This window comes from Sphaerodactylus townsendi, linkage group LG02, assembly GCF_021028975.2.
Source record: "Sphaerodactylus townsendi isolate TG3544 linkage group LG02, MPM_Stown_v2.3, whole genome shotgun sequence".
NCBI lineage: Eukaryota > Metazoa > Chordata > Lepidosauria > Squamata > Sphaerodactylidae > Sphaerodactylus > Sphaerodactylus townsendi.
This window is the reverse complement of record NC_059426.1, coordinates 176221582-176247660: the sequence shown is the minus strand read 5'-3', so window position 1 is coordinate 176247660 and position 26079 is coordinate 176221582. Positions and strand designations below refer to the sequence as shown.

General features: G+C 93.7%; 1 protein-coding gene across 1 annotated transcript in view; it reads right to left on the bottom strand.

The window, feature by feature from the left end:
• Positions 1-26079, bottom strand: part of LOC125426419 (zinc finger protein 551-like) — a 146624-nt gene that overhangs the window by 54481 nt on the left and 66064 nt on the right. The gene's annotated exons all lie outside the window — the stretch shown is intronic.

Below are 26079 nucleotides of genomic sequence, written 5' to 3'. Positions count from 1 at the left end.
GGGGGGGGGGGTGGGGGGGGGGGGGGGTGGGGGGGGGGGGGGGTGGGGGGGGGGGGGGGTGGGGGGGGGGGGGGGTGGGGGGGGGGGGGGGTGGGGGGGGGGGGGGGTGGGGGGGGGGGGGGGTGGGGGGGGGGGGGGGTGGGGGGGGGGGGGGGTGGGGGGGGGGGGGGGTGGGGGGGGGGGGGGGTGGGGGGGGGGGGGGGTGGGGGGGGGGGGGGGTGGGGGGGGGGGGGGGTGGGGGGGGGGGGGGGTGGGGGGGGGGGGGGGTGGGGGGGGGGGGGGGTGGGGGGGGGGGGGGGTGGGGGGGGGGGGGGGTGGGGGGGGGGGGGGGTGGGGGGGGGGGGGGGTGGGGGGGGGGGGGGGTGGGGGGGGGGGGGGGTGGGGGGGGGGGGGGGTGGGGGGGGGGGGGGGTGGGGGGGGGGGGGGGTGGGGGGGGGGGGGGGTGGGGGGGGGGGGGGGTGGGGGGGGGGGGGGGTGGGGGGGGGGGGGGGTGGGGGGGGGGGGGGGTGGGGGGGGGGGGGGGTGGGGGGGGGGGGGGGTGGGGGGGGGGGGGGGTGGGGGGGGGGGGGGGTGGGGGGGGGGGGGGGTGGGGGGGGGGGGGGGTGGGGGGGGGGGGGGGTGGGGGGGGGGGGGGGTGGGGGGGGGGGGGGGTGGGGGGGGGGGGGGGTGGGGGGGGGGGGGGGTGGGGGGGGGGGGGGGTGGGGGGGGGGGGGGGTGGGGGGGGGGGGGGGTGGGGGGGGGGGGGGGTGGGGGGGGGGGGGGGTGGGGGGGGGGGGGGGTGGGGGGGGGGGGGGGTGGGGGGGGGGGGGGGTGGGGGGGGGGGGGGGTGGGGGGGGGGGGGGGTGGGGGGGGGGGGGGGTGGGGGGGGGGGGGGGTGGGGGGGGGGGGGGGTGGGGGGGGGGGGGGGTGGGGGGGGGGGGGGGTGGGGGGGGGGGGGGGTGGGGGGGGGGGGGGGTGGGGGGGGGGGGGGGTGGGGGGGGGGGGGGGTGGGGGGGGGGGGGGGTGGGGGGGGGGGGGGGTGGGGGGGGGGGGGGGTGGGGGGGGGGGGGGGTGGGGGGGGGGGGGGGTGGGGGGGGGGGGGGGTGGGGGGGGGGGGGGGTGGGGGGGGGGGGGGGTGGGGGGGGGGGGGGGTGGGGGGGGGGGGGGGTGGGGGGGGGGGGGGGTGGGGGGGGGGGGGGGTGGGGGGGGGGGGGGGTGGGGGGGGGGGGGGGTGGGGGGGGGGGGGGGTGGGGGGGGGGGGGGGTGGGGGGGGGGGGGGGTGGGGGGGGGGGGGGGTGGGGGGGGGGGGGGGTGGGGGGGGGGGGGGGTGGGGGGGGGGGGGGGTGGGGGGGGGGGGGGGTGGGGGGGGGGGGGGGTGGGGGGGGGGGGGGGTGGGGGGGGGGGGGGGTGGGGGGGGGGGGGGGTGGGGGGGGGGGGGGGTGGGGGGGGGGGGGGGTGGGGGGGGGGGGGGGTGGGGGGGGGGGGGGGTGGGGGGGGGGGGGGGTGGGGGGGGGGGGGGGTGGGGGGGGGGGGGGGTGGGGGGGGGGGGGGGTGGGGGGGGGGGGGGGTGGGGGGGGGGGGGGGTGGGGGGGGGGGGGGGTGGGGGGGGGGGGGGGTGGGGGGGGGGGGGGGTGGGGGGGGGGGGGGGTGGGGGGGGGGGGGGGTGGGGGGGGGGGGGGGTGGGGGGGGGGGGGGGTGGGGGGGGGGGGGGGTGGGGGGGGGGGGGGGTGGGGGGGGGGGGGGGTGGGGGGGGGGGGGGGTGGGGGGGGGGGGGGGTGGGGGGGGGGGGGGGTGGGGGGGGGGGGGGGTGGGGGGGGGGGGGGGTGGGGGGGGGGGGGGGTGGGGGGGGGGGGGGGTGGGGGGGGGGGGGGGTGGGGGGGGGGGGGGGTGGGGGGGGGGGGGGGTGGGGGGGGGGGGGGGTGGGGGGGGGGGGGGGTGGGGGGGGGGGGGGGTGGGGGGGGGGGGGGGTGGGGGGGGGGGGGGGTGGGGGGGGGGGGGGGTGGGGGGGGGGGGGGGTGGGGGGGGGGGGGGGTGGGGGGGGGGGGGGGTGGGGGGGGGGGGGGGTGGGGGGGGGGGGGGGTGGGGGGGGGGGGGGGTGGGGGGGGGGGGGGGTGGGGGGGGGGGGGGGTGGGGGGGGGGGGGGGTGGGGGGGGGGGGGGGTGGGGGGGGGGGGGGGTGGGGGGGGGGGGGGGTGGGGGGGGGGGGGGGTGGGGGGGGGGGGGGGTGGGGGGGGGGGGGGGTGGGGGGGGGGGGGGGTGGGGGGGGGGGGGGGTGGGGGGGGGGGGGGGTGGGGGGGGGGGGGGGTGGGGGGGGGGGGGGGTGGGGGGGGGGGGGGGTGGGGGGGGGGGGGGGTGGGGGGGGGGGGGGGTGGGGGGGGGGGGGGGTGGGGGGGGGGGGGGGTGGGGGGGGGGGGGGGTGGGGGGGGGGGGGGGTGGGGGGGGGGGGGGGTGGGGGGGGGGGGGGGTGGGGGGGGGGGGGGGTGGGGGGGGGGGGGGGTGGGGGGGGGGGGGGGTGGGGGGGGGGGGGGGTGGGGGGGGGGGGGGGTGGGGGGGGGGGGGGGTGGGGGGGGGGGGGGGTGGGGGGGGGGGGGGGTGGGGGGGGGGGGGGGTGGGGGGGGGGGGGGGTGGGGGGGGGGGGGGGTGGGGGGGGGGGGGGGTGGGGGGGGGGGGGGGTGGGGGGGGGGGGGGGTGGGGGGGGGGGGGGGTGGGGGGGGGGGGGGGTGGGGGGGGGGGGGGGTGGGGGGGGGGGGGGGTGGGGGGGGGGGGGGGTGGGGGGGGGGGGGGGTGGGGGGGGGGGGGGGTGGGGGGGGGGGGGGGTGGGGGGGGGGGGGGGTGGGGGGGGGGGGGGGTGGGGGGGGGGGGGGGTGGGGGGGGGGGGGGGTGGGGGGGGGGGGGGGTGGGGGGGGGGGGGGGTGGGGGGGGGGGGGGGTGGGGGGGGGGGGGGGTGGGGGGGGGGGGGGGTGGGGGGGGGGGGGGGTGGGGGGGGGGGGGGGTGGGGGGGGGGGGGGGTGGGGGGGGGGGGGGGTGGGGGGGGGGGGGGGTGGGGGGGGGGGGGGGTGGGGGGGGGGGGGGGTGGGGGGGGGGGGGGGTGGGGGGGGGGGGGGGTGGGGGGGGGGGGGGGTGGGGGGGGGGGGGGGTGGGGGGGGGGGGGGGTGGGGGGGGGGGGGGGTGGGGGGGGGGGGGGGTGGGGGGGGGGGGGGGTGGGGGGGGGGGGGGGTGGGGGGGGGGGGGGGTGGGGGGGGGGGGGGGTGGGGGGGGGGGGGGGTGGGGGGGGGGGGGGGTGGGGGGGGGGGGGGGTGGGGGGGGGGGGGGGTGGGGGGGGGGGGGGGTGGGGGGGGGGGGGGGTGGGGGGGGGGGGGGGTGGGGGGGGGGGGGGGTGGGGGGGGGGGGGGGTGGGGGGGGGGGGGGGTGGGGGGGGGGGGGGGTGGGGGGGGGGGGGGGTGGGGGGGGGGGGGGGTGGGGGGGGGGGGGGGTGGGGGGGGGGGGGGGTGGGGGGGGGGGGGGGTGGGGGGGGGGGGGGGTGGGGGGGGGGGGGGGTGGGGGGGGGGGGGGGTGGGGGGGGGGGGGGGTGGGGGGGGGGGGGGGTGGGGGGGGGGGGGGGTGGGGGGGGGGGGGGGTGGGGGGGGGGGGGGGTGGGGGGGGGGGGGGGTGGGGGGGGGGGGGGGTGGGGGGGGGGGGGGGTGGGGGGGGGGGGGGGTGGGGGGGGGGGGGGGTGGGGGGGGGGGGGGGTGGGGGGGGGGGGGGGTGGGGGGGGGGGGGGGTGGGGGGGGGGGGGGGTGGGGGGGGGGGGGGGTGGGGGGGGGGGGGGGTGGGGGGGGGGGGGGGTGGGGGGGGGGGGGGGTGGGGGGGGGGGGGGGTGGGGGGGGGGGGGGGTGGGGGGGGGGGGGGGTGGGGGGGGGGGGGGGTGGGGGGGGGGGGGGGTGGGGGGGGGGGGGGGTGGGGGGGGGGGGGGGTGGGGGGGGGGGGGGGTGGGGGGGGGGGGGGGTGGGGGGGGGGGGGGGTGGGGGGGGGGGGGGGTGGGGGGGGGGGGGGGTGGGGGGGGGGGGGGGTGGGGGGGGGGGGGGGTGGGGGGGGGGGGGGGTGGGGGGGGGGGGGGGTGGGGGGGGGGGGGGGTGGGGGGGGGGGGGGGTGGGGGGGGGGGGGGGTGGGGGGGGGGGGGGGTGGGGGGGGGGGGGGGTGGGGGGGGGGGGGGGTGGGGGGGGGGGGGGGTGGGGGGGGGGGGGGGTGGGGGGGGGGGGGGGTGGGGGGGGGGGGGGGTGGGGGGGGGGGGGGGTGGGGGGGGGGGGGGGTGGGGGGGGGGGGGGGTGGGGGGGGGGGGGGGTGGGGGGGGGGGGGGGTGGGGGGGGGGGGGGGTGGGGGGGGGGGGGGGTGGGGGGGGGGGGGGGTGGGGGGGGGGGGGGGTGGGGGGGGGGGGGGGTGGGGGGGGGGGGGGGTGGGGGGGGGGGGGGGTGGGGGGGGGGGGGGGTGGGGGGGGGGGGGGGTGGGGGGGGGGGGGGGTGGGGGGGGGGGGGGGTGGGGGGGGGGGGGGGTGGGGGGGGGGGGGGGTGGGGGGGGGGGGGGGTGGGGGGGGGGGGGGGTGGGGGGGGGGGGGGGTGGGGGGGGGGGGGGGTGGGGGGGGGGGGGGGTGGGGGGGGGGGGGGGTGGGGGGGGGGGGGGGTGGGGGGGGGGGGGGGTGGGGGGGGGGGGGGGTGGGGGGGGGGGGGGGTGGGGGGGGGGGGGGGTGGGGGGGGGGGGGGGTGGGGGGGGGGGGGGGTGGGGGGGGGGGGGGGTGGGGGGGGGGGGGGGTGGGGGGGGGGGGGGGTGGGGGGGGGGGGGGGTGGGGGGGGGGGGGGGTGGGGGGGGGGGGGGGTGGGGGGGGGGGGGGGTGGGGGGGGGGGGGGGTGGGGGGGGGGGGGGGTGGGGGGGGGGGGGGGTGGGGGGGGGGGGGGGTGGGGGGGGGGGGGGGTGGGGGGGGGGGGGGGTGGGGGGGGGGGGGGGTGGGGGGGGGGGGGGGTGGGGGGGGGGGGGGGTGGGGGGGGGGGGGGGTGGGGGGGGGGGGGGGTGGGGGGGGGGGGGGGTGGGGGGGGGGGGGGGTGGGGGGGGGGGGGGGTGGGGGGGGGGGGGGGTGGGGGGGGGGGGGGGTGGGGGGGGGGGGGGGTGGGGGGGGGGGGGGGTGGGGGGGGGGGGGGGTGGGGGGGGGGGGGGGTGGGGGGGGGGGGGGGTGGGGGGGGGGGGGGGTGGGGGGGGGGGGGGGTGGGGGGGGGGGGGGGTGGGGGGGGGGGGGGGTGGGGGGGGGGGGGGGTGGGGGGGGGGGGGGGTGGGGGGGGGGGGGGGTGGGGGGGGGGGGGGGTGGGGGGGGGGGGGGGTGGGGGGGGGGGGGGGTGGGGGGGGGGGGGGGTGGGGGGGGGGGGGGGTGGGGGGGGGGGGGGGTGGGGGGGGGGGGGGGTGGGGGGGGGGGGGGGTGGGGGGGGGGGGGGGTGGGGGGGGGGGGGGGTGGGGGGGGGGGGGGGTGGGGGGGGGGGGGGGTGGGGGGGGGGGGGGGTGGGGGGGGGGGGGGGTGGGGGGGGGGGGGGGTGGGGGGGGGGGGGGGTGGGGGGGGGGGGGGGTGGGGGGGGGGGGGGGTGGGGGGGGGGGGGGGTGGGGGGGGGGGGGGGTGGGGGGGGGGGGGGGTGGGGGGGGGGGGGGGTGGGGGGGGGGGGGGGTGGGGGGGGGGGGGGGTGGGGGGGGGGGGGGGTGGGGGGGGGGGGGGGTGGGGGGGGGGGGGGGTGGGGGGGGGGGGGGGTGGGGGGGGGGGGGGGTGGGGGGGGGGGGGGGTGGGGGGGGGGGGGGGTGGGGGGGGGGGGGGGTGGGGGGGGGGGGGGGTGGGGGGGGGGGGGGGTGGGGGGGGGGGGGGGTGGGGGGGGGGGGGGGTGGGGGGGGGGGGGGGTGGGGGGGGGGGGGGGTGGGGGGGGGGGGGGGTGGGGGGGGGGGGGGGTGGGGGGGGGGGGGGGTGGGGGGGGGGGGGGGTGGGGGGGGGGGGGGGTGGGGGGGGGGGGGGGTGGGGGGGGGGGGGGGTGGGGGGGGGGGGGGGTGGGGGGGGGGGGGGGTGGGGGGGGGGGGGGGTGGGGGGGGGGGGGGGTGGGGGGGGGGGGGGGTGGGGGGGGGGGGGGGTGGGGGGGGGGGGGGGTGGGGGGGGGGGGGGGTGGGGGGGGGGGGGGGTGGGGGGGGGGGGGGGTGGGGGGGGGGGGGGGTGGGGGGGGGGGGGGGTGGGGGGGGGGGGGGGTGGGGGGGGGGGGGGGTGGGGGGGGGGGGGGGTGGGGGGGGGGGGGGGTGGGGGGGGGGGGGGGTGGGGGGGGGGGGGGGTGGGGGGGGGGGGGGGTGGGGGGGGGGGGGGGTGGGGGGGGGGGGGGGTGGGGGGGGGGGGGGGTGGGGGGGGGGGGGGGTGGGGGGGGGGGGGGGTGGGGGGGGGGGGGGGTGGGGGGGGGGGGGGGTGGGGGGGGGGGGGGGTGGGGGGGGGGGGGGGTGGGGGGGGGGGGGGGTGGGGGGGGGGGGGGGTGGGGGGGGGGGGGGGTGGGGGGGGGGGGGGGTGGGGGGGGGGGGGGGTGGGGGGGGGGGGGGGTGGGGGGGGGGGGGGGTGGGGGGGGGGGGGGGTGGGGGGGGGGGGGGGTGGGGGGGGGGGGGGGTGGGGGGGGGGGGGGGTGGGGGGGGGGGGGGGTGGGGGGGGGGGGGGGTGGGGGGGGGGGGGGGTGGGGGGGGGGGGGGGTGGGGGGGGGGGGGGGTGGGGGGGGGGGGGGGTGGGGGGGGGGGGGGGTGGGGGGGGGGGGGGGTGGGGGGGGGGGGGGGTGGGGGGGGGGGGGGGTGGGGGGGGGGGGGGGTGGGGGGGGGGGGGGGTGGGGGGGGGGGGGGGTGGGGGGGGGGGGGGGTGGGGGGGGGGGGGGGTGGGGGGGGGGGGGGGTGGGGGGGGGGGGGGGTGGGGGGGGGGGGGGGTGGGGGGGGGGGGGGGTGGGGGGGGGGGGGGGTGGGGGGGGGGGGGGGTGGGGGGGGGGGGGGGTGGGGGGGGGGGGGGGTGGGGGGGGGGGGGGGTGGGGGGGGGGGGGGGTGGGGGGGGGGGGGGGTGGGGGGGGGGGGGGGTGGGGGGGGGGGGGGGTGGGGGGGGGGGGGGGTGGGGGGGGGGGGGGGTGGGGGGGGGGGGGGGTGGGGGGGGGGGGGGGTGGGGGGGGGGGGGGGTGGGGGGGGGGGGGGGTGGGGGGGGGGGGGGGTGGGGGGGGGGGGGGGTGGGGGGGGGGGGGGGTGGGGGGGGGGGGGGGTGGGGGGGGGGGGGGGTGGGGGGGGGGGGGGGTGGGGGGGGGGGGGGGTGGGGGGGGGGGGGGGTGGGGGGGGGGGGGGGTGGGGGGGGGGGGGGGTGGGGGGGGGGGGGGGTGGGGGGGGGGGGGGGTGGGGGGGGGGGGGGGTGGGGGGGGGGGGGGGTGGGGGGGGGGGGGGGTGGGGGGGGGGGGGGGTGGGGGGGGGGGGGGGTGGGGGGGGGGGGGGGTGGGGGGGGGGGGGGGTGGGGGGGGGGGGGGGTGGGGGGGGGGGGGGGTGGGGGGGGGGGGGGGTGGGGGGGGGGGGGGGTGGGGGGGGGGGGGGGTGGGGGGGGGGGGGGGTGGGGGGGGGGGGGGGTGGGGGGGGGGGGGGGTGGGGGGGGGGGGGGGTGGGGGGGGGGGGGGGTGGGGGGGGGGGGGGGTGGGGGGGGGGGGGGGTGGGGGGGGGGGGGGGTGGGGGGGGGGGGGGGTGGGGGGGGGGGGGGGTGGGGGGGGGGGGGGGTGGGGGGGGGGGGGGGTGGGGGGGGGGGGGGGTGGGGGGGGGGGGGGGTGGGGGGGGGGGGGGGTGGGGGGGGGGGGGGGTGGGGGGGGGGGGGGGTGGGGGGGGGGGGGGGTGGGGGGGGGGGGGGGTGGGGGGGGGGGGGGGTGGGGGGGGGGGGGGGTGGGGGGGGGGGGGGGTGGGGGGGGGGGGGGGTGGGGGGGGGGGGGGGTGGGGGGGGGGGGGGGTGGGGGGGGGGGGGGGTGGGGGGGGGGGGGGGTGGGGGGGGGGGGGGGTGGGGGGGGGGGGGGGTGGGGGGGGGGGGGGGTGGGGGGGGGGGGGGGTGGGGGGGGGGGGGGGTGGGGGGGGGGGGGGGTGGGGGGGGGGGGGGGTGGGGGGGGGGGGGGGTGGGGGGGGGGGGGGGTGGGGGGGGGGGGGGGTGGGGGGGGGGGGGGGTGGGGGGGGGGGGGGGTGGGGGGGGGGGGGGGTGGGGGGGGGGGGGGGTGGGGGGGGGGGGGGGTGGGGGGGGGGGGGGGTGGGGGGGGGGGGGGGTGGGGGGGGGGGGGGGTGGGGGGGGGGGGGGGTGGGGGGGGGGGGGGGTGGGGGGGGGGGGGGGTGGGGGGGGGGGGGGGTGGGGGGGGGGGGGGGTGGGGGGGGGGGGGGGTGGGGGGGGGGGGGGGTGGGGGGGGGGGGGGGTGGGGGGGGGGGGGGGTGGGGGGGGGGGGGGGTGGGGGGGGGGGGGGGTGGGGGGGGGGGGGGGTGGGGGGGGGGGGGGGTGGGGGGGGGGGGGGGTGGGGGGGGGGGGGGGTGGGGGGGGGGGGGGGTGGGGGGGGGGGGGGGTGGGGGGGGGGGGGGGTGGGGGGGGGGGGGGGTGGGGGGGGGGGGGGGTGGGGGGGGGGGGGGGTGGGGGGGGGGGGGGGTGGGGGGGGGGGGGGGTGGGGGGGGGGGGGGGTGGGGGGGGGGGGGGGTGGGGGGGGGGGGGGGTGGGGGGGGGGGGGGGTGGGGGGGGGGGGGGGTGGGGGGGGGGGGGGGTGGGGGGGGGGGGGGGTGGGGGGGGGGGGGGGTGGGGGGGGGGGGGGGTGGGGGGGGGGGGGGGTGGGGGGGGGGGGGGGTGGGGGGGGGGGGGGGTGGGGGGGGGGGGGGGTGGGGGGGGGGGGGGGTGGGGGGGGGGGGGGGTGGGGGGGGGGGGGGGTGGGGGGGGGGGGGGGTGGGGGGGGGGGGGGGTGGGGGGGGGGGGGGGTGGGGGGGGGGGGGGGTGGGGGGGGGGGGGGGTGGGGGGGGGGGGGGGTGGGGGGGGGGGGGGGTGGGGGGGGGGGGGGGTGGGGGGGGGGGGGGGTGGGGGGGGGGGGGGGTGGGGGGGGGGGGGGGTGGGGGGGGGGGGGGGTGGGGGGGGGGGGGGGTGGGGGGGGGGGGGGGTGGGGGGGGGGGGGGGTGGGGGGGGGGGGGGGTGGGGGGGGGGGGGGGTGGGGGGGGGGGGGGGTGGGGGGGGGGGGGGGTGGGGGGGGGGGGGGGTGGGGGGGGGGGGGGGTGGGGGGGGGGGGGGGTGGGGGGGGGGGGGGGTGGGGGGGGGGGGGGGTGGGGGGGGGGGGGGGTGGGGGGGGGGGGGGGTGGGGGGGGGGGGGGGTGGGGGGGGGGGGGGGTGGGGGGGGGGGGGGGTGGGGGGGGGGGGGGGTGGGGGGGGGGGGGGGTGGGGGGGGGGGGGGGTGGGGGGGGGGGGGGGTGGGGGGGGGGGGGGGTGGGGGGGGGGGGGGGTGGGGGGGGGGGGGGGTGGGGGGGGGGGGGGGTGGGGGGGGGGGGGGGTGGGGGGGGGGGGGGGTGGGGGGGGGGGGGGGTGGGGGGGGGGGGGGGTGGGGGGGGGGGGGGGTGGGGGGGGGGGGGGGTGGGGGGGGGGGGGGGTGGGGGGGGGGGGGGGTGGGGGGGGGGGGGGGTGGGGGGGGGGGGGGGTGGGGGGGGGGGGGGGTGGGGGGGGGGGGGGGTGGGGGGGGGGGGGGGTGGGGGGGGGGGGGGGTGGGGGGGGGGGGGGGTGGGGGGGGGGGGGGGTGGGGGGGGGGGGGGGTGGGGGGGGGGGGGGGTGGGGGGGGGGGGGGGTGGGGGGGGGGGGGGGTGGGGGGGGGGGGGGGTGGGGGGGGGGGGGGGTGGGGGGGGGGGGGGGTGGGGGGGGGGGGGGGTGGGGGGGGGGGGGGGTGGGGGGGGGGGGGGGTGGGGGGGGGGGGGGGTGGGGGGGGGGGGGGGTGGGGGGGGGGGGGGGTGGGGGGGGGGGGGGGTGGGGGGGGGGGGGGGTGGGGGGGGGGGGGGGTGGGGGGGGGGGGGGGTGGGGGGGGGGGGGGGTGGGGGGGGGGGGGGGTGGGGGGGGGGGGGGGTGGGGGGGGGGGGGGGTGGGGGGGGGGGGGGGTGGGGGGGGGGGGGGGTGGGGGGGGGGGGGGGTGGGGGGGGGGGGGGGTGGGGGGGGGGGGGGGTGGGGGGGGGGGGGGGTGGGGGGGGGGGGGGGTGGGGGGGGGGGGGGGTGGGGGGGGGGGGGGGTGGGGGGGGGGGGGGGTGGGGGGGGGGGGGGGTGGGGGGGGGGGGGGGTGGGGGGGGGGGGGGGTGGGGGGGGGGGGGGGTGGGGGGGGGGGGGGGTGGGGGGGGGGGGGGGTGGGGGGGGGGGGGGGTGGGGGGGGGGGGGGGTGGGGGGGGGGGGGGGTGGGGGGGGGGGGGGGTGGGGGGGGGGGGGGGTGGGGGGGGGGGGGGGTGGGGGGGGGGGGGGGTGGGGGGGGGGGGGGGTGGGGGGGGGGGGGGGTGGGGGGGGGGGGGGGTGGGGGGGGGGGGGGGTGGGGGGGGGGGGGGGTGGGGGGGGGGGGGGGTGGGGGGGGGGGGGGGTGGGGGGGGGGGGGGGTGGGGGGGGGGGGGGGTGGGGGGGGGGGGGGGTGGGGGGGGGGGGGGGTGGGGGGGGGGGGGGGTGGGGGGGGGGGGGGGTGGGGGGGGGGGGGGGTGGGGGGGGGGGGGGGTGGGGGGGGGGGGGGGTGGGGGGGGGGGGGGGTGGGGGGGGGGGGGGGTGGGGGGGGGGGGGGGTGGGGGGGGGGGGGGGTGGGGGGGGGGGGGGGTGGGGGGGGGGGGGGGTGGGGGGGGGGGGGGGTGGGGGGGGGGGGGGGTGGGGGGGGGGGGGGGTGGGGGGGGGGGGGGGTGGGGGGGGGGGGGGGTGGGGGGGGGGGGGGGTGGGGGGGGGGGGGGGTGGGGGGGGGGGGGGGTGGGGGGGGGGGGGGGTGGGGGGGGGGGGGGGTGGGGGGGGGGGGGGGTGGGGGGGGGGGGGGGTGGGGGGGGGGGGGGGTGGGGGGGGGGGGGGGTGGGGGGGGGGGGGGGTGGGGGGGGGGGGGGGTGGGGGGGGGGGGGGGTGGGGGGGGGGGGGGGTGGGGGGGGGGGGGGGTGGGGGGGGGGGGGGGTGGGGGGGGGGGGGGGTGGGGGGGGGGGGGGGTGGGGGGGGGGGGGGGTGGGGGGGGGGGGGGGTGGGGGGGGGGGGGGGTGGGGGGGGGGGGGGGTGGGGGGGGGGGGGGGTGGGGGGGGGGGGGGGTGGGGGGGGGGGGGGGTGGGGGGGGGGGGGGGTGGGGGGGGGGGGGGGTGGGGGGGGGGGGGGGTGGGGGGGGGGGGGGGTGGGGGGGGGGGGGGGTGGGGGGGGGGGGGGGTGGGGGGGGGGGGGGGTGGGGGGGGGGGGGGGTGGGGGGGGGGGGGGGTGGGGGGGGGGGGGGGTGGGGGGGGGGGGGGGTGGGGGGGGGGGGGGGTGGGGGGGGGGGGGGGTGGGGGGGGGGGGGGGTGGGGGGGGGGGGGGGTGGGGGGGGGGGGGGGTGGGGGGGGGGGGGGGTGGGGGGGGGGGGGGGTGGGGGGGGGGGGGGGTGGGGGGGGGGGGGGGTGGGGGGGGGGGGGGGTGGGGGGGGGGGGGGGTGGGGGGGGGGGGGGGTGGGGGGGGGGGGGGGTGGGGGGGGGGGGGGGTGGGGGGGGGGGGGGGTGGGGGGGGGGGGGGGTGGGGGGGGGGGGGGGTGGGGGGGGGGGGGGGTGGGGGGGGGGGGGGGTGGGGGGGGGGGGGGGTGGGGGGGGGGGGGGGTGGGGGGGGGGGGGGGTGGGGGGGGGGGGGGGTGGGGGGGGGGGGGGGTGGGGGGGGGGGGGGGTGGGGGGGGGGGGGGGTGGGGGGGGGGGGGGGTGGGGGGGGGGGGGGGTGGGGGGGGGGGGGGGTGGGGGGGGGGGGGGGTGGGGGGGGGGGGGGGTGGGGGGGGGGGGGGGTGGGGGGGGGGGGGGGTGGGGGGGGGGGGGGGTGGGGGGGGGGGGGGGTGGGGGGGGGGGGGGGTGGGGGGGGGGGGGGGTGGGGGGGGGGGGGGGTGGGGGGGGGGGGGGGTGGGGGGGGGGGGGGGTGGGGGGGGGGGGGGGTGGGGGGGGGGGGGGGTGGGGGGGGGGGGGGGTGGGGGGGGGGGGGGGTGGGGGGGGGGGGGGGTGGGGGGGGGGGGGGGTGGGGGGGGGGGGGGGTGGGGGGGGGGGGGGGTGGGGGGGGGGGGGGGTGGGGGGGGGGGGGGGTGGGGGGGGGGGGGGGTGGGGGGGGGGGGGGGTGGGGGGGGGGGGGGGTGGGGGGGGGGGGGGGTGGGGGGGGGGGGGGGTGGGGGGGGGGGGGGGTGGGGGGGGGGGGGGGTGGGGGGGGGGGGGGGTGGGGGGGGGGGGGGGTGGGGGGGGGGGGGGGTGGGGGGGGGGGGGGGTGGGGGGGGGGGGGGGTGGGGGGGGGGGGGGGTGGGGGGGGGGGGGGGTGGGGGGGGGGGGGGGTGGGGGGGGGGGGGGGTGGGGGGGGGGGGGGGTGGGGGGGGGGGGGGGTGGGGGGGGGGGGGGGTGGGGGGGGGGGGGGGTGGGGGGGGGGGGGGGTGGGGGGGGGGGGGGGTGGGGGGGGGGGGGGGTGGGGGGGGGGGGGGGTGGGGGGGGGGGGGGGTGGGGGGGGGGGGGGGTGGGGGGGGGGGGGGGTGGGGGGGGGGGGGGGTGGGGGGGGGGGGGGGTGGGGGGGGGGGGGGGTGGGGGGGGGGGGGGGTGGGGGGGGGGGGGGGTGGGGGGGGGGGGGGGTGGGGGGGGGGGGGGGTGGGGGGGGGGGGGGGTGGGGGGGGGGGGGGGTGGGGGGGGGGGGGGGTGGGGGGGGGGGGGGGTGGGGGGGGGGGGGGGTGGGGGGGGGGGGGGGTGGGGGGGGGGGGGGGTGGGGGGGGGGGGGGGTGGGGGGGGGGGGGGGTGGGGGGGGGGGGGGGTGGGGGGGGGGGGGGGTGGGGGGGGGGGGGGGTGGGGGGGGGGGGGGGTGGGGGGGGGGGGGGGTGGGGGGGGGGGGGGGTGGGGGGGGGGGGGGGTGGGGGGGGGGGGGGGTGGGGGGGGGGGGGGGTGGGGGGGGGGGGGGGTGGGGGGGGGGGGGGGTGGGGGGGGGGGGGGGTGGGGGGGGGGGGGGGTGGGGGGGGGGGGGGGTGGGGGGGGGGGGGGGTGGGGGGGGGGGGGGGTGGGGGGGGGGGGGGGTGGGGGGGGGGGGGGGTGGGGGGGGGGGGGGGTGGGGGGGGGGGGGGGTGGGGGGGGGGGGGGGTGGGGGGGGGGGGGGGTGGGGGGGGGGGGGGGTGGGGGGGGGGGGGGGTGGGGGGGGGGGGGGGTGGGGGGGGGGGGGGGTGGGGGGGGGGGGGGGTGGGGGGGGGGGGGGGTGGGGGGGGGGGGGGGTGGGGGGGGGGGGGGGTGGGGGGGGGGGGGGGTGGGGGGGGGGGGGGGTGGGGGGGGGGGGGGGTGGGGGGGGGGGGGGGTGGGGGGGGGGGGGGGTGGGGGGGGGGGGGGGTGGGGGGGGGGGGGGGTGGGGGGGGGGGGGGGTGGGGGGGGGGGGGGGTGGGGGGGGGGGGGGGTGGGGGGGGGGGGGGGTGGGGGGGGGGGGGGGTGGGGGGGGGGGGGGGTGGGGGGGGGGGGGGGTGGGGGGGGGGGGGGGTGGGGGGGGGGGGGGGTGGGGGGGGGGGGGGGTGGGGGGGGGGGGGGGTGGGGGGGGGGGGGGGTGGGGGGGGGGGGGGGTGGGGGGGGGGGGGGGTGGGGGGGGGGGGGGGTGGGGGGGGGGGGGGGTGGGGGGGGGGGGGGGTGGGGGGGGGGGGGGGTGGGGGGGGGGGGGGGTGGGGGGGGGGGGGGGTGGGGGGGGGGGGGGGTGGGGGGGGGGGGGGGTGGGGGGGGGGGGGGGTGGGGGGGGGGGGGGGTGGGGGGGGGGGGGGGTGGGGGGGGGGGGGGGTGGGGGGGGGGGGGGGTGGGGGGGGGGGGGGGTGGGGGGGGGGGGGGGTGGGGGGGGGGGGGGGTGGGGGGGGGGGGGGGTGGGGGGGGGGGGGGGTGGGGGGGGGGGGGGGTGGGGGGGGGGGGGGGTGGGGGGGGGGGGGGGTGGGGGGGGGGGGGGGTGGGGGGGGGGGGGGGTGGGGGGGGGGGGGGGTGGGGGGGGGGGGGGGTGGGGGGGGGGGGGGGTGGGGGGGGGGGGGGGTGGGGGGGGGGGGGGGTGGGGGGGGGGGGGGGTGGGGGGGGGGGGGGGTGGGGGGGGGGGGGGGTGGGGGGGGGGGGGGGTGGGGGGGGGGGGGGGTGGGGGGGGGGGGGGGTGGGGGGGGGGGGGGGTGGGGGGGGGGGGGGGTGGGGGGGGGGGGGGGTGGGGGGGGGGGGGGGTGGGGGGGGGGGGGGGTGGGGGGGGGGGGGGGTGGGGGGGGGGGGGGGTGGGGGGGGGGGGGGGTGGGGGGGGGGGGGGGTGGGGGGGGGGGGGGGTGGGGGGGGGGGGGGGTGGGGGGGGGGGGGGGTGGGGGGGGGGGGGGGTGGGGGGGGGGGGGGGTGGGGGGGGGGGGGGGTGGGGGGGGGGGGGGGTGGGGGGGGGGGGGGGTGGGGGGGGGGGGGGGTGGGGGGGGGGGGGGGTGGGGGGGGGGGGGGGTGGGGGGGGGGGGGGGTGGGGGGGGGGGGGGGTGGGGGGGGGGGGGGGTGGGGGGGGGGGGGGGTGGGGGGGGGGGGGGGTGGGGGGGGGGGGGGGTGGGGGGGGGGGGGGGTGGGGGGGGGGGGGGGTGGGGGGGGGGGGGGGTGGGGGGGGGGGGGGGTGGGGGGGGGGGGGGGTGGGGGGGGGGGGGGGTGGGGGGGGGGGGGGGTGGGGGGGGGGGGGGGTGGGGGGGGGGGGGGGTGGGGGGGGGGGGGGGTGGGGGGGGGGGGGGGTGGGGGGGGGGGGGGGTGGGGGGGGGGGGGGGTGGGGGGGGGGGGGGGTGGGGGGGGGGGGGGGTGGGGGGGGGGGGGGGTGGGGGGGGGGGGGGGTGGGGGGGGGGGGGGGTGGGGGGGGGGGGGGGTGGGGGGGGGGGGGGGTGGGGGGGGGGGGGGGTGGGGGGGGGGGGGGGTGGGGGGGGGGGGGGGTGGGGGGGGGGGGGGGTGGGGGGGGGGGGGGGTGGGGGGGGGGGGGGGTGGGGGGGGGGGGGGGTGGGGGGGGGGGGGGGTGGGGGGGGGGGGGGGTGGGGGGGGGGGGGGGTGGGGGGGGGGGGGGGTGGGGGGGGGGGGGGGTGGGGGGGGGGGGGGGTGGGGGGGGGGGGGGGTGGGGGGGGGGGGGGGTGGGGGGGGGGGGGGGTGGGGGGGGGGGGGGGTGGGGGGGGGGGGGGGTGGGGGGGGGGGGGGGTGGGGGGGGGGGGGGGTGGGGGGGGGGGGGGGTGGGGGGGGGGGGGGGTGGGGGGGGGGGGGGGTGGGGGGGGGGGGGGGTGGGGGGGGGGGGGGGTGGGGGGGGGGGGGGGTGGGGGGGGGGGGGGGTGGGGGGGGGGGGGGGTGGGGGGGGGGGGGGGTGGGGGGGGGGGGGGGTGGGGGGGGGGGGGGGTGGGGGGGGGGGGGGGTGGGGGGGGGGGGGGGTGGGGGGGGGGGGGGGTGGGGGGGGGGGGGGGTGGGGGGGGGGGGGGGTGGGGGGGGGGGGGGGTGGGGGGGGGGGGGGGTGGGGGGGGGGGGGGGTGGGGGGGGGGGGGGGTGGGGGGGGGGGGGGGTGGGGGGGGGGGGGGGTGGGGGGGGGGGGGGGTGGGGGGGGGGGGGGGTGGGGGGGGGGGGGGGTGGGGGGGGGGGGGGGTGGGGGGGGGGGGGGGTGGGGGGGGGGGGGGGTGGGGGGGGGGGGGGGTGGGGGGGGGGGGGGGTGGGGGGGGGGGGGGGTGGGGGGGGGGGGGGGTGGGGGGGGGGGGGGGTGGGGGGGGGGGGGGGTGGGGGGGGGGGGGGGTGGGGGGGGGGGGGGGTGGGGGGGGGGGGGGGTGGGGGGGGGGGGGGGTGGGGGGGGGGGGGGGTGGGGGGGGGGGGGGGTGGGGGGGGGGGGGGGTGGGGGGGGGGGGGGGTGGGGGGGGGGGGGGGTGGGGGGGGGGGGGGGTGGGGGGGGGGGGGGGTGGGGGGGGGGGGGGGTGGGGGGGGGGGGGGGTGGGGGGGGGGGGGGGTGGGGGGGGGGGGGGGTGGGGGGGGGGGGGGGTGGGGGGGGGGGGGGGTGGGGGGGGGGGGGGGTGGGGGGGGGGGGGGGTGGGGGGGGGGGGGGGTGGGGGGGGGGGGGGGTGGGGGGGGGGGGGGGTGGGGGGGGGGGGGGGTGGGGGGGGGGGGGGGTGGGGGGGGGGGGGGGTGGGGGGGGGGGGGGGTGGGGGGGGGGGGGGGTGGGGGGGGGGGGGGGTGGGGGGGGGGGGGGGTGGGGGGGGGGGGGGGTGGGGGGGGGGGGGGGTGGGGGGGGGGGGGGGTGGGGGGGGGGGGGGGTGGGGGGGGGGGGGGGTGGGGGGGGGGGGGGGTGGGGGGGGGGGGGGGTGGGGGGGGGGGGGGGTGGGGGGGGGGGGGGGTGGGGGGGGGGGGGGGTGGGGGGGGGGGGGGGTGGGGGGGGGGGGGGGTGGGGGGGGGGGGGGGTGGGGGGGGGGGGGGGTGGGGGGGGGGGGGGGTGGGGGGGGGGGGGGGTGGGGGGGGGGGGGGGTGGGGGGGGGGGGGGGTGGGGGGGGGGGGGGGTGGGGGGGGGGGGGGGTGGGGGGGGGGGGGGGTGGGGGGGGGGGGGGGTGGGGGGGGGGGGGGGTGGGGGGGGGGGGGGGTGGGGGGGGGGGGGGGTGGGGGGGGGGGGGGGTGGGGGGGGGGGGGGGTGGGGGGGGGGGGGGGTGGGGGGGGGGGGGGGTGGGGGGGGGGGGGGGTGGGGGGGGGGGGGGGTGGGGGGGGGGGGGGGTGGGGGGGGGGGGGGGTGGGGGGGGGGGGGGGTGGGGGGGGGGGGGGGTGGGGGGGGGGGGGGGTGGGGGGGGGGGGGGGTGGGGGGGGGGGGGGGTGGGGGGGGGGGGGGGTGGGGGGGGGGGGGGGTGGGGGGGGGGGGGGGTGGGGGGGGGGGGGGGTGGGGGGGGGGGGGGGTGGGGGGGGGGGGGGGTGGGGGGGGGGGGGGGTGGGGGGGGGGGGGGGTGGGGGGGGGGGGGGGTGGGGGGGGGGGGGGGTGGGGGGGGGGGGGGGTGGGGGGGGGGGGGGGTGGGGGGGGGGGGGGGTGGGGGGGGGGGGGGGTGGGGGGGGGGGGGGGTGGGGGGGGGGGGGGGTGGGGGGGGGGGGGGGTGGGGGGGGGGGGGGGTGGGGGGGGGGGGGGGTGGGGGGGGGGGGGGGTGGGGGGGGGGGGGGGTGGGGGGGGGGGGGGGTGGGGGGGGGGGGGGGTGGGGGGGGGGGGGGGTGGGGGGGGGGGGGGGTGGGGGGGGGGGGGGGTGGGGGGGGGGGGGGGTGGGGGGGGGGGGGGGTGGGGGGGGGGGGGGGTGGGGGGGGGGGGGGGTGGGGGGGGGGGGGGGTGGGGGGGGGGGGGGGTGGGGGGGGGGGGGGGTGGGGGGGGGGGGGGGTGGGGGGGGGGGGGGGTGGGGGGGGGGGGGGGTGGGGGGGGGGGGGGGTGGGGGGGGGGGGGGGTGGGGGGGGGGGGGGGTGGGGGGGGGGGGGGGTGGGGGGGGGGGGGGGTGGGGGGGGGGGGGGGTGGGGGGGGGGGGGGGTGGGGGGGGGGGGGGGTGGGGGGGGGGGGGGGTGGGGGGGGGGGGGGGTGGGGGGGGGGGGGGGTGGGGGGGGGGGGGGGTGGGGGGGGGGGGGGGTGGGGGGGGGGGGGGGTGGGGGGGGGGGGGGGTGGGGGGGGGGGGGGGTGGGGGGGGGGGGGGGTGGGGGGGGGGGGGGGTGGGGGGGGGGGGGGGTGGGGGGGGGGGGGGGTGGGGGGGGGGGGGGGTGGGGGGGGGGGGGGGTGGGGGGGGGGGGGGGTGGGGGGGGGGGGGGGTGGGGGGGGGGGGGGGTGGGGGGGGGGGGGGGTGGGGGGGGGGGGGGGTGGGGGGGGGGGGGGGTGGGGGGGGGGGGGGGTGGGGGGGGGGGGGGGTGGGGGGGGGGGGGGGTGGGGGGGGGGGGGGGTGGGGGGGGGGGGGGGTGGGGGGGGGGGGGGGTGGGGGGGGGGGGGGGTGGGGGGGGGGGGGGGTGGGGGGGGGGGGGGGTGGGGGGGGGGGGGGGTGGGGGGGGGGGGGGGTGGGGGGGGGGGGGGGTGGGGGGGGGGGGGGGTGGGGGGGGGGGGGGGTGGGGGGGGGGGGGGGTGGGGGGGGGGGGGGGTGGGGGGGGGGGGGGGTGGGGGGGGGGGGGGGTGGGGGGGGGGGGGGGTGGGGGGGGGGGGGGGTGGGGGGGGGGGGGGGTGGGGGGGGGGGGGGGTGGGGGGGGGGGGGGGTGGGGGGGGGGGGGGGTGGGGGGGGGGGGGGGTGGGGGGGGGGGGGGGTGGGGGGGGGGGGGGGTGGGGGGGGGGGGGGGTGGGGGGGGGGGGGGGTGGGGGGGGGGGGGGGTGGGGGGGGGGGGGGGTGGGGGGGGGGGGGGGTGGGGGGGGGGGGGGGTGGGGGGGGGGGGGGGTGGGGGGGGGGGGGGGTGGGGGGGGGGGGGGGTGGGGGGGGGGGGGGGTGGGGGGGGGGGGGGGTGGGGGGGGGGGGGGGTGGGGGGGGGGGGGGGTGGGGGGGGGGGGGGGTGGGGGGGGGGGGGGGTGGGGGGGGGGGGGGGTGGGGGGGGGGGGGGGTGGGGGGGGGGGGGGGTGGGGGGGGGGGGGGGTGGGGGGGGGGGGGGGTGGGGGGGGGGGGGGGTGGGGGGGGGGGGGGGTGGGGGGGGGGGGGGGTGGGGGGGGGGGGGGGTGGGGGGGGGGGGGGGTGGGGGGGGGGGGGGGTGGGGGGGGGGGGGGGTGGGGGGGGGGGGGGGTGGGGGGGGGGGGGGGTGGGGGGGGGGGGGGGTGGGGGGGGGGGGGGGTGGGGGGGGGGGGGGGTGGGGGGGGGGGGGGGTGGGGGGGGGGGGGGGTGGGGGGGGGGGGGGGTGGGGGGGGGGGGGGGTGGGGGGGGGGGGGGGTGGGGGGGGGGGGGGGTGGGGGGGGGGGGGGGTGGGGGGGGGGGGGGGTGGGGGGGGGGGGGGGTGGGGGGGGGGGGGGGTGGGGGGGGGGGGGGGTGGGGGGGGGGGGGGGTGGGGGGGGGGGGGGGTGGGGGGGGGGGGGGGTGGGGGGGGGGGGGGGTGGGGGGGGGGGGGGGTGGGGGGGGGGGGGGGTGGGGGGGGGGGGGGGTGGGGGGGGGGGGGGGTGGGGGGGGGGGGGGGTGGGGGGGGGGGGGGGTGGGGGGGGGGGGGGGTGGGGGGGGGGGGGGGTGGGGGGGGGGGGGGGTGGGGGGGGGGGGGGGTGGGGGGGGGGGGGGGTGGGGGGGGGGGGGGGTGGGGGGGGGGGGGGGTGGGGGGGGGGGGGGGTGGGGGGGGGGGGGGGTGGGGGGGGGGGGGGGTGGGGGGGGGGGGGGGTGGGGGGGGGGGGGGGTGGGGGGGGGGGGGGGTGGGGGGGGGGGGGGGTGGGGGGGGGGGGGGGTGGGGGGGGGGGGGGGTGGGGGGGGGGGGGGGTGGGGGGGGGGGGGGGTGGGGGGGGGGGGGGGTGGGGGGGGGGGGGGGTGGGGGGGGGGGGGGGTGGGGGGGGGGGGGGGTGGGGGGGGGGGGGGGTGGGGGGGGGGGGGGGTGGGGGGGGGGGGGGGTGGGGGGGGGGGGGGGTGGGGGGGGGGGGGGGTGGGGGGGGGGGGGGGTGGGGGGGGGGGGGGGTGGGGGGGGGGGGGGGTGGGGGGGGGGGGGGGTGGGGGGGGGGGGGGGTGGGGGGGGGGGGGGGTGGGGGGGGGGGGGGGTGGGGGGGGGGGGGGGTGGGGGGGGGGGGGGGTGGGGGGGGGGGGGGGTGGGGGGGGGGGGGGGTGGGGGGGGGGGGGGGTGGGGGGGGGGGGGGGTGGGGGGGGGGGGGGGTGGGGGGGGGGGGGGGTGGGGGGGGGGGGGGGTGGGGGGGGGGGGGGGTGGGGGGGGGGGGGGGTGGGGGGGGGGGGGGGTGGGGGGGGGGGGGGGTGGGGGGGGGGGGGGGTGGGGGGGGGGGGGGGTGGGGGGGGGGGGGGGTGGGGGGGGGGGGGGGTGGGGGGGGGGGGGGGTGGGGGGGGGGGGGGGTGGGGGGGGGGGGGGGTGGGGGGGGGGGGGGGTGGGGGGGGGGGGGGGTGGGGGGGGGGGGGGGTGGGGGGGGGGGGGGGTGGGGGGGGGGGGGGGTGGGGGGGGGGGGGGGTGGGGGGGGGGGGGGGTGGGGGGGGGGGGGGGTGGGGGGGGGGGGGGGTGGGGGGGGGGGGGGGTGGGGGGGGGGGGGGGTGGGGGGGGGGGGGGGTGGGGGGGGGGGGGGGTGGGGGGGGGGGGGGGTGGGGGGGGGGGGGGGTGGGGGGGGGGGGGGGTGGGGGGGGGGGGGGGTGGGGGGGGGGGGGGGTGGGGGGGGGGGGGGGTGGGGGGGGGGGGGGGTGGGGGGGGGGGGGGGTGGGGGGGGGGGGGGGTGGGGGGGGGGGGGGGTGGGGGGGGGGGGGGGTGGGGGGGGGGGGGGGTGGGGGGGGGGGGGGGTGGGGGGGGGGGGGGGTGGGGGGGGGGGGGGGTGGGGGGGGGGGGGGGTGGGGGGGGGGGGGGGTGGGGGGGGGGGGGGGTGGGGGGGGGGGGGGGTGGGGGGGGGGGGGGGTGGGGGGGGGGGGGGGTGGGGGGGGGGGGGGGTGGGGGGGGGGGGGGGTGGGGGGGGGGGGGGGTGGGGGGGGGGGGGGGTGGGGGGGGGGGGGGGTGGGGGGGGGGGGGGGTGGGGGGGGGGGGGGGTGGGGGGGGGGGGGGGTGGGGGGGGGGGGGGGTGGGGGGGGGGGGGGGTGGGGGGGGGGGGGGGTGGGGGGGGGGGGGGGTGGGGGGGGGGGGGGGTGGGGGGGGGGGGGGGTGGGGGGGGGGGGGGGTGGGGGGGGGGGGGGGTGGGGGGGGGGGGGGGTGGGGGGGGGGGGGGGTGGGGGGGGGGGGGGGTGGGGGGGGGGGGGGGTGGGGGGGGGGGGGGGTGGGGGGGGGGGGGGGTGGGGGGGGGGGGGGGTGGGGGGGGGGGGGGGTGGGGGGGGGGGGGGGTGGGGGGGGGGGGGGGTGGGGGGGGGGGGGGGTGGGGGGGGGGGGGGGTGGGGGGGGGGGGGGGTGGGGGGGGGGGGGGGTGGGGGGGGGGGGGGGTGGGGGGGGGGGGGGGTGGGGGGGGGGGGGGGTGGGGGGGGGGGGGGGTGGGGGGGGGGGGGGGTGGGGGGGGGGGGGGGTGGGGGGGGGGGGGGGTGGGGGGGGGGGGGGGTGGGGGGGGGGGGGGGTGGGGGGGGGGGGGGGTGGGGGGGGGGGGGGGTGGGGGGGGGGGGGGGTGGGGGGGGGGGGGGGTGGGGGGGGGGGGGGGTGGGGGGGGGGGGGGGTGGGGGGGGGGGGGGGTGGGGGGGGGGGGGGGTGGGGGGGGGGGGGGGTGGGGGGGGGGGGGGGTGGGGGGGGGGGGGGGTGGGGGGGGGGGGGGGTGGGGGGGGGGGGGGGTGGGGGGGGGGGGGGGTGGGGGGGGGGGGGGGTGGGGGGGGGGGGGGGTGGGGGGGGGGGGGGGTGGGGGGGGGGGGGGGTGGGGGGGGGGGGGGGTGGGGGGGGGGGGGGGTGGGGGGGGGGGGGGGTGGGGGGGGGGGGGGGTGGGGGGGGGGGGGGGTGGGGGGGGGGGGGGGTGGGGGGGGGGGGGGGTGGGGGGGGGGGGGGGTGGGGGGGGGGGGGGGTGGGGGGGGGGGGGGGTGGGGGGGGGGGGGGGTGGGGGGGGGGGGGGGTGGGGGGGGGGGGGGGTGGGGGGGGGGGGGGGTGGGGGGGGGGGGGGGTGGGGGGGGGGGGGGGTGGGGGGGGGGGGGGGTGGGGGGGGGGGGGGGTGGGGGGGGGGGGGGGTGGGGGGGGGGGGGGGTGGGGGGGGGGGGGGGTGGGGGGGGGGGGGGGTGGGGGGGGGGGGGGGTGGGGGGGGGGGGGGGTGGGGGGGGGGGGGGGTGGGGGGGGGGGGGGGTGGGGGGGGGGGGGGGTGGGGGGGGGGGGGGGTGGGGGGGGGGGGGGGTGGGGGGGGGGGGGGGTGGGGGGGGGGGGGGGTGGGGGGGGGGGGGGGTGGGGGGGGGGGGGGGTGGGGGGGGGGGGGGGTGGGGGGGGGGGGGGGTGGGGGGGGGGGGGGGTGGGGGGGGGGGGGGGTGGGGGGGGGGGGGGGTGGGGGGGGGGGGGGGTGGGGGGGGGGGGGGGTGGGGGGGGGGGGGGGTGGGGGGGGGGGGGGGTGGGGGGGGGGGGGGGTGGGGGGGGGGGGGGGTGGGGGGGGGGGGGGGTGGGGGGGGGGGGGGGTGGGGGGGGGGGGGGGTGGGGGGGGGGGGGGGTGGGGGGGGGGGGGGGTGGGGGGGGGGGGGGGTGGGGGGGGGGGGGGGTGGGGGGGGGGGGGGGTGGGGGGGGGGGGGGGTGGGGGGGGGGGGGGGTGGGGGGGGGGGGGGGTGGGGGGGGGGGGGGGTGGGGGGGGGGGGGGGTGGGGGGGGGGGGGGGTGGGGGGGGGGGGGGGTGGGGGGGGGGGGGGGTGGGGGGGGGGGGGGGTGGGGGGGGGGGGGGGTGGGGGGGGGGGGGGGTGGGGGGGGGGGGGGGTGGGGGGGGGGGGGGGTGGGGGGGGGGGGGGGTGGGGGGGGGGGGGGGTGGGGGGGGGGGGGGGTGGGGGGGGGGGGGGGTGGGGGGGGGGGGGGGTGGGGGGGGGGGGGGGTGGGGGGGGGGGGGGGTGGGGGGGGGGGGGGGTGGGGGGGGGGGGGGGTGGGGGGGGGGGGGGGTGGGGGGGGGGGGGGGTGGGGGGGGGGGGGGGTGGGGGGGGGGGGGGGTGGGGGGGGGGGGGGGTGGGGGGGGGGGGGGGTGGGGGGGGGGGGGGGTGGGGGGGGGGGGGGGTGGGGGGGGGGGGGGGTGGGGGGGGGGGGGGGTGGGGGGGGGGGGGGGTGGGGGGGGGGGGGGGTGGGGGGGGGGGGGGGTGGGGGGGGGGGGGGGTGGGGGGGGGGGGGGGTGGGGGGGGGGGGGGGTGGGGGGGGGGGGGGGTGGGGGGGGGGGGGGGTGGGGGGGGGGGGGGGTGGGGGGGGGGGGGGGTGGGGGGGGGGGGGGGTGGGGGGGGGGGGGGGTGGGGGGGGGGGGGGGTGGGGGGGGGGGGGGGTGGGGGGGGGGGGGGGTGGGGGGGGGGGGGGGTGGGGGGGGGGGGGGGTGGGGGGGGGGGGGGGTGGGGGGGGGGGGGGGTGGGGGGGGGGGGGGGTGGGGGGGGGGGGGGGTGGGGGGGGGGGGGGGTGGGGGGGGGGGGGGGTGGGGGGGGGGGGGGGTGGGGGGGGGGGGGGGTGGGGGGGGGGGGGGGTGGGGGGGGGGGGGGGTGGGGGGGGGGGGGGGTGGGGGGGGGGGGGGGTGGGGGGGGGGGGGGGTGGGGGGGGGGGGGGGTGGGGGGGGGGGGGGGTGGGGGGGGGGGGGGGTGGGGGGGGGGGGGGGTGGGGGGGGGGGGGGGTGGGGGGGGGGGGGGGTGGGGGGGGGGGGGGGTGGGGGGGGGGGGGGGTGGGGGGGGGGGGGGGTGGGGGGGGGGGGGGGTGGGGGGGGGGGGGGGTGGGGGGGGGGGGGGGTGGGGGGGGGGGGGGGTGGGGGGGGGGGGGGGTGGGGGGGGGGGGGGGTGGGGGGGGGGGGGGGTGGGGGGGGGGGGGGGTGGGGGGGGGGGGGGGTGGGGGGGGGGGGGGGTGGGGGGGGGGGGGGGTGGGGGGGGGGGGGGGTGGGGGGGGGGGGGGGTGGGGGGGGGGGGGGGTGGGGGGGGGGGGGGGTGGGGGGGGGGGGGGGTGGGGGGGGGGGGGGGTGGGGGGGGGGGGGGGTGGGGGGGGGGGGGGGTGGGGGGGGGGGGGGGTGGGGGGGGGGGGGGGTGGGGGGGGGGGGGGGTGGGGGGGGGGGGGGGTGGGGGGGGGGGGGGGTGGGGGGGGGGGGGGGTGGGGGGGGGGGGGGGTGGGGGGGGGGGGGGGTGGGGGGGGGGGGGGGTGGGGGGGGGGGGGGGTGGGGGGGGGGGGGGGTGGGGGGGGGGGGGGGTGGGGGGGGGGGGGGGTGGGGGGGGGGGGGGGTGGGGGGGGGGGGGGGTGGGGGGGGGGGGGGGTGGGGGGGGGGGGGGGTGGGGGGGGGGGGGGGTGGGGGGGGGGGGGGGTGGGGGGGGGGGGGGGTGGGGGGGGGGGGGGGTGGGGGGGGGGGGGGGTGGGGGGGGGGGGGGGTGGGGGGGGGGGGGGGTGGGGGGGGGGGGGGGTGGGGGGGGGGGGGGGTGGGGGGGGGGGGGGGTGGGGGGGGGGGGGGGTGGGGGGGGGGGGGGGTGGGGGGGGGGGGGGGTGGGGGGGGGGGGGGGTGGGGGGGGGGGGGGGTGGGGGGGGGGGGGGGTGGGGGGGGGGGGGGGTGGGGGGGGGGGGGGGTGGGGGGGGGGGGGGGTGGGGGGGGGGGGGGGTGGGGGGGGGGGGGGGTGGGGGGGGGGGGGGGTGGGGGGGGGGGGGGGTGGGGGGGGGGGGGGGTGGGGGGGGGGGGGGGTGGGGGGGGGGGGGGGTGGGGGGGGGGGGGGGTGGGGGGGGGGGGGGGTGGGGGGGGGGGGGGGTGGGGGGGGGGGGGGGTGGGGGGGGGGGGGGGTGGGGGGGGGGGGGGGTGGGGGGGGGGGGGGGTGGGGGGGGGGGGGGGTGGGGGGGGGGGGGGGTGGGGGGGGGGGGGGGTGGGGGGGGGGGGGGGTGGGGGGGGGGGGGGGTGGGGGGGGGGGGGGGTGGGGGGGGGGGGGGGTGGGGGGGGGGGGGGGTGGGGGGGGGGGGGGGTGGGGGGGGGGGGGGGTGGGGGGGGGGGGGGGTGGGGGGGGGGGGGGGTGGGGGGGGGGGGGGGTGGGGGGGGGGGGGGGTGGGGGGGGGGGGGGGTGGGGGGGGGGGGGGGTGGGGGGGGGGGGGGGTGGGGGGGGGGGGGGGTGGGGGGGGGGGGGGGTGGGGGGGGGGGGGGGTGGGGGGGGGGGGGGGTGGGGGGGGGGGGGGGTGGGGGGGGGGGGGGGTGGGGGGGGGGGGGGGTGGGGGGGGGGGGGGGTGGGGGGGGGGGGGGGTGGGGGGGGGGGGGGGTGGGGGGGGGGGGGGGTGGGGGGGGGGGGGGGTGGGGGGGGGGGGGGGTGGGGGGGGGGGGGGGTGGGGGGGGGGGGGGGTGGGGGGGGGGGGGGGTGGGGGGGGGGGGGGGTGGGGGGGGGGGGGGGTGGGGGGGGGGGGGGGTGGGGGGGGGGGGGGGTGGGGGGGGGGGGGGGTGGGGGGGGGGGGGGGTGGGGGGGGGGGGGGGTGGGGGGGGGGGGGGGTGGGGGGGGGGGGGGGTGGGGGGGGGGGGGGGTGGGGGGGGGGGGGGGTGGGGGGGGGGGGGGGTGGGGGGGGGGGGGGGTGGGGGGGGGGGGGGGTGGGGGGGGGGGGGGGTGGGGGGGGGGGGGGGTGGGGGGGGGGGGGGGTGGGGGGGGGGGGGGGTGGGGGGGGGGGGGGGTGGGGGGGGGGGGGGGTGGGGGGGGGGGGGGGTGGGGGGGGGGGGGGGTGGGGGGGGGGGGGGGTGGGGGGGGGGGGGGGTGGGGGGGGGGGGGGGTGGGGGGGGGGGGGGGTGGGGGGGGGGGGGGGTGGGGGGGGGGGGGGGTGGGGGGGGGGGGGGGTGGGGGGGGGGGGGGGTGGGGGGGGGGGGGGGTGGGGGGGGGGGGGGGTGGGGGGGGGGGGGGGTGGGGGGGGGGGGGGGTGGGGGGGGGGGGGGGTGGGGGGGGGGGGGGGTGGGGGGGGGGGGGGGTGGGGGGGGGGGGGGGTGGGGGGGGGGGGGGGTGGGGGGGGGGGGGGGTGGGGGGGGGGGGGGGTGGGGGGGGGGGGGGGTGGGGGGGGGGGGGGGTGGGGGGGGGGGGGGGTGGGGGGGGGGGGGGGTGGGGGGGGGGGGGGGTGGGGGGGGGGGGGGGTGGGGGGGGGGGGGGGTGGGGGGGGGGGGGGGTGGGGGGGGGGGGGGGTGGGGGGGGGGGGGGGTGGGGGGGGGGGGGGGTGGGGGGGGGGGGGGGTGGGGGGGGGGGGGGGTGGGGGGGGGGGGGGGTGGG